This window comes from Eptesicus fuscus, chromosome 16, assembly GCF_027574615.1.
Source record: "Eptesicus fuscus isolate TK198812 chromosome 16, DD_ASM_mEF_20220401, whole genome shotgun sequence".
Lineage (NCBI taxonomy): Eukaryota > Metazoa > Chordata > Mammalia > Chiroptera > Vespertilionidae > Eptesicus > Eptesicus fuscus.
In genome coordinates, this window is record NC_072488.1 from 45,176,958 (window position 1) to 45,183,360 (window position 6,403).

Below are 6,403 nucleotides of genomic sequence, written 5' to 3' on the forward strand. Positions count from 1 at the left end.
TAATTGACCGTAATGGTATGGATCAATTTCTGGGGTCTCTGTTCTGATCCATTGGTCTATATCAGTGGTCAGCAAACTGCGGCTCGCGAGCCACATGCGGCTCTTTGGCCCTTGAGTGTGGCTCTTTCACAAAATACCACGGCCTGGGCAAGTCTATTTTGAAGAAGTGGCGTTAGAAGAAGTTTAAATTAAAAAAATTTGGCTCTCAAAAGAAATTTCAATCGTTGTACTGTTGATATTTGGCTCTGTTGACTAATGAGTTTGCTGACCACTGGTCTATATGCCTGTTCTTGTGCCAGTACCAGGCTGTTTTGGTTACAATGGCTTTGTAGATCAGTTTGATATCTGGTATTGTGATTCCTCTTACTTAGTTCTTCTTTCTCAAGATTGCAGCAGCTATTTGGGGTCTTTTATGGTTCCATATCAATTTTTAGAGTATTTGTTCTAGCTCTGTGAAATATGCCATTGGTATTTTAATAGGGATTGTGTTGAAGTTGTAGATTGCTCTGGGTAGTATAGACATTTTAATTATGTTAATTCTTCCCATTCATGAACATGGTATACACTCCATTTGTTTGTATCTTCTATTTTTTTTATTTTTATTGTTGAGAGTACCACAGATACCCCTCTTTTTTCCCCCTATAGCCCCCCTCCACCTGGTTCCCACCCAGCCCCAGGCCTTCACCACCCTATTGTCTGTGTCCCTAGATAACGCATATATACATGTATGTAAGATCTTTGGTTAATCTCTTCCCGCCCTCTTCCCCCATTCCCTCTGAGATTTTTCAGTCTGTTCCATGTTCCCATGCCTCTGATTCTATTTTATTTACTAGTTATTTTTGTTAATATCTTGTTCATTTATTTTTATTTTTAGATTCAATTGTTGATAGATACTAGTATTTATTGCCATTTTGTTCATATTTTTGATATTTTTCTTCTTCTTCTTTTTCCTATTCTTAAAGAATACCCTTCAACATTTTACATAATACTGGATTGGTGGTGGTGAACTCCTTTAGCTTTTTCTGTCTGTGAAGCTCTTTATCCGACCTTCAATTCTCAATGAGAGCTTTGCTGGGTAATGTTGGTTGTAGGTCCTTGCTATTCATTACTTTGAATATTTCTTGCCACTCCCTTCTGGCCTTTTGCAAAGTTTCTGTTGAGAAATCAGCTGACAAGTCATATAAGCGCTCCCTTGTAGGTAACTAACTGCTTTTCTCTTGCTGCTTTTAAGATTCTCTCTTTGACTTTAACCCTTGGCATTTTAATTATGATGTGCCTTGTTGTGGGCCTCTTTGGGTTCCTCTTGTTTGGAACTCTCTGCATTTCCTGGATTTGTAAGTCTATTTCTTTTACCAGGTAGGGGAAGTTCTGTCATTATTTCTTCAAAAAGGCTTTCAATATCTTGCTCTCTCTCTCTGCTCCTTCTGGCACCCCCATAATGGAAATATTGGTACACTTGAATTTGTCCCCAAGGCTCCTTATATTCTCTTCATATTTTGGGTTTTTTTTTTTTCTTTATACTCTTCTGATTGGGTTTTGTTTTGTTTTTTGTTTTTGTTTTGCTTCCTCATATTTCAAGTTGTTGATTTGATTCTCGGATTCAACTCTACTGTTGAATCCCTGTAAACTATTCTTTGCTAGTATTTCAGTTAGTGTATGCTTAATTTCTGACTGGTCCTTTTTCATGTTTTTGACATTCTCACTAAGATCCTTGAAAGTCTCACTAAGTTTCTTGAAGCTCTCTTGAAGATCCTTGAGTAACCTTACAACCGTGGTTTTGAACTCTGTATCCAGTAGTTTGCTTTCTTCTATTTCTTTCATTTGTGACATGCTTTGTTGTCTCTGCATTTTGGCTGCTTCCTTGTGTTTCTATGTGTTAGGTAGAGCTGCTATGTCCTCTTGGAGTAGAGTGGCCTTGTGTAGTAGGTGTCCAGTGGCTCAGCCTCCCCAGTCAGCTGAGTTGGGTACTCTAGGTCCACCACTGTGTGGGCTGTGTGCACTCTTGAGTCTTGATTGCTGTTGGTGCCACTGGGAGGAATTGACCTCCAGGCCAATTGGCCGTGAAGACCAGCTTCAACTACAGTGGGAGAGCTGCTGGGCAGGAAACACCACTATGGAGGACTTGCTTCAGTGGGGCTTTGGTGCTCACTGAGTCTGCCCCTTGAGTGTGTCACCTGTAAATGTATAGAGTTGTAATCTGCTATGGTCTGAAGCTGTCCACTGGGTGCCCTGGCTCTAGAGTCTACAGGGAGGTGCAAAGTCAGCCATTGCCTGGGGCCACCTGGCAGGAGCTAAAGAAAAATCTGCAGATGCCTTCTATTTGTATTGGGTTTGGAAGTGCCCAGGCAAGGCCTAGCTGTGAAGCAAGGCAGGCCAGGTCTTGGGCCTTTTATTGATAGGTTTGGGACATGCTGTCACCAGCTGCAGCTTGTTTGAGAGATTTTAGCAAAGTCTGAAACCTGAGCCAGGATAGGCCATTCATATGGAAAAGCTGCTGCAAACAGCTTGGGTGGGGCTGGAAATAGGATGGGGCAGGGTCTCAAGGAATCACCAGGGCCAAGAAAACAGTTTGAGCCAGGTTGATGGGGACTCAGATATGGCTGCCAGTCAGCCCTGTGACAGGTGAGGTCCCAGCACAGGAACAATGACCCCTGCAAGCACCCCTATCTGGGAGAAAGCCACCCTGAGTTCCTGCCCTAATGCCAGATAATCCAGTTCCTCCCTGTATGTGTCTGGGTCCCCCACACCTCCTAGTGCTGGAGCTCATAGGGGTTGAGTCCAAGTAGGTTTGTGCACCTGCCCTTTATTAGGGACACCTGGGTCTCTGGCAACTCCCATGTTCCGCAGCCACAATCCCCACTGGTTTTTATAGCTCGTGGTTGCAGCGACTTCTCTTCCCAGCTCTGAGACCCTGGGTTGGGGGTCTGGTGTGGAGCTGGCACCCCTTGACCTCATGAGGGGCCTCTGCAGAGACGATCTCTCCCAATTAATTAAAAAAATACGGCACCCTTGTGTGCCGGACCAGTGTGTTCTGTACCTCTACCCCTTCTACCAGTCTCAGTGTGCTTTCTTCTTCTCTAGTTGTAGGACTTCCATTAAGCCAGCTTTCAGGCAGTTCTGAATGATGGTTGTTCTGTATTTTAGTTGTAATTTTGATGTGGTTGTGGGAGGTGGCAGATACAGGTGTTTACCTATGCCGCCATCTTGGTTCTCCCCCCTAAAATTCTTTTATTTATTTATTTATTTATTTATTTATTTATTTATTTATTTATTTTAATGAATCTTTATTGTTCAGATTACAATTGTTTCTCCTTTCCCCCCCCCATATCTCCCCACCACCCAGTTCCCACCCTCCTCTCCCCTTACCTCCCCCCGCCACTGTCCTTATCCATAGGTATATGATTTTTGTCCAGTATCTTCCCGTACTCCCCACACAGACACCCCTTTCCCCCTGAGAATTATCAATCCACTCCCATTCTATGCCTCTGATTCTATTAAGTTCACCAGGTTATTCTGTTCCTCAGATTTTTAATTCACTTGACTTTTATTTATTTTTTATTTTTTTAATATATTTTATTTTTTTTACAGAAAGGAAGGGAGAGGGAATAGAGAGCTAGAAACATCGATGAGAGAGAAACATCGACCAGCTGCCTCCTGCACACCCCCTACCGGGGATATGCCCACAACCAATGTACATGCCCTTGCCCGTAATCGAACCTGGGACCTTTCAGTCCACAGGCCGATGCTCTATCCACTGAGCCAAACCGGCTTCGGCTAATTCACTTGACTTTTAGATTCACTTGTTGATAGATATGCATTTGTTGTTCATAATTTTTTATCTTTCTTCTTTTTCCTCTTTTTAAAGAATACCTTTCAGCCCTAACTGGTTTGGCTCAGTGGATAGAGCATCGGCCTGTGGACTCAAGGGTCCCAGGTTCGATTCCGGTCAAGGGCATGTACCTTGGTTGCGGGCACATCCCCAGTAGGGGGTGTGCAGGAGGCAGCTGATTGATGTTTCTCTCTCATCGATGTTTCTAACTCTCTATCCCTCTCCCTTCCTCTCTGTAAAAAAAAAAAATAAAGAATAAAAAAAAAATAAAGAATACCTTTCAGCATTTCATATAATACTGGTTTGGTGGTGATGAACTCCTTTAGCTTTTTCTTATCTGTGAAGGTCTTTATCTGCCCTTCAATTCTGAATGATAGCTTTGCTGGGTAGAGTAGTCTTGGTTGTAGGTTCCTGCTATTCATCACTTTGAATATTTCTTGCCACTCCCGTCTGGCCTGCATGGTTTCTGTTGAGAAATTAGCTGATAATCGTATGGGAGCTCCCTTGTAGGTACTAACTGTTTTTCTCTTGCTGCTTGTAAGATTCTCTCTTTGTCTTTTGCCCTTGGCATTTTAATTATGATGTGTCTTGGTGTGGTCCTCTTTGGATTCCTTTTGTTTGGGGTTCTGTGTGCTTCCTGGACTTGAAAGTCTATTTCTTTCATCAGGTGGGGGAAGTTTTCATTCATTATTTCTTCAAATAGGTTTTCAGCATCTTGCTCTCTCTCTTCTTCTGGTACCCCCATAATTCTGATGTTGGTTCGCTTGAAGTTGTCCCAGAGGCTTCTTACACTATCTTCAACTTTCTGAATTCTCTTCTCTTCATGCTTCTCTGGAGGAGTGTCCTTGGCCTCTTTGTTTTCCAAATCTTTGAGTTGATGCTTGCGATCCTCTAGTCTGCTGTTGGGTCTCTGTATAATATTTTTTATCTCAGTCAGTGTATGTTTAATTTCTAGTTGGTCCTTTTTCATATCCTCGAGGGTCTCATTGAATTTATCGGCCTTTTCCATGAAATTCTTGAAAAACCTTATAACCGTGGTTTTGAACTCTATGTCCAGTCACTTGTTCTCCTCCATTGCTTTGGTTTGTGATCTGTTTCCTTGCCTCCTCATTTTCGCTGCTTCCCTGAATTGGTAGGGTAGCTTTGTGTACTAGATGTCCTATTGGTTCAATGGGTCAGCCTCCCAGTTACCTGAGGTGGACACTCTTGGTTTACCCTTGTGTATTGTGTATCCCCCAGCAGGAGCTACAGCAAGAACTAGTTTTCTCCTCCTTTGCTTGGGCGGTTTTGGAGCAGTCTGACTGGAGCTGCAGTGTAAGCTGCCACAGAACAGGCCATTTATATGCAAAAGCCGATGTGTGGAGCCTGGGCGGGTTTGTAGAATGTGCGGGGCGGGGTCTCAGGGCTGGGCGGGGTCTCAGAGCGTCACTAGGCTGGGGCGTGGCCAACGGCGATGGCTGCCATCAGCCCTCTCTGCCTTTCCACGTTTCCAAGTCCCTGCGCCCCGAGTTCCAGTGCAGTAAAACAATGATTGCTGGGCACACCTCTGCAAAAAAGTCACTCTCACTTTCCGCCCCGATGGCCGAGAGTCCAGCTTCTCCCCGTAGGTGTCTGGGTCCCCCGAGTGTCCCCAGAAACTGGATTTCAGAGTGATTGGGAGCTTGTCTCCCGGTGGGTTGAAGAAAAACCGTGCACCCAGTCGCCCGCCGCCAGCCCGATTCGCGTGCCTCCGTACCTCAGCTTTTCAGCATTTGTGCTCCTTTCTCCCCTTAGTTGTAAATCTACCACTCAGCCAGCTTTCCCGTGGTTCTGGGTGGTAGACGTTTTGTCTTTCAGTTGTATTTTTGAAATTGTTGTGCGAGGCAGCAGATTAGTTGTTTAACCATGCCGCCATCTTGGTTCCTCTCCTAAAATTCTTTATTCTGGTCAGGACACACACACCTAGCTTTTGGGAGCTCAGAGACTGACATCTGGTGGTCAGTGGTAAAGATGCAGGTTGAGGTGTCCATACCTAGCCAGATAGCAATGGAGTATTTGATAGAGAAGGTCCAAGGCATGTTTTGGACATTGTTTCTGACTGTGCAATTTTGAAGAGTGACTCTGGCCAAAGATTATCTGGTTTATTCTAGTATCCTCCTAATAAAGAGGGAATATGCAAATTGACCATCACTCCATCACAAAGATGGCAGTGCCCAGTCCCCTCAGCCCTGCCAGAGTCCCCCAGTCCCGGGGGGCGGCAGGCAGGCAGCGCAGCTGGACCGCCTCCAGGCAGGTCCGGCTGCACCGCTTGCCTGCTGCTGGAGTCCCCCAGTCCCTTCAGTTCTGCCAGCGGCGAGCAGGCAAGCGGGCCCAGCAGACAGCAAGGCCTGCTTGCCCGTCGCCATTGGAGAGGGTGCAGGTCGGGCTGAGGGACCCACACCCCATGCACAAATTTCGTGCACCGGGCCTCTAGTTCATATAAATTTTGAAACAGCTTTCAAATTTAGCCATTAGATACTTAACATTTTTATAGTCAATTTTAAGCCTAATAAAATATTACTGTCCAAAAATTCCAAAACTGACTGTAACTTACCC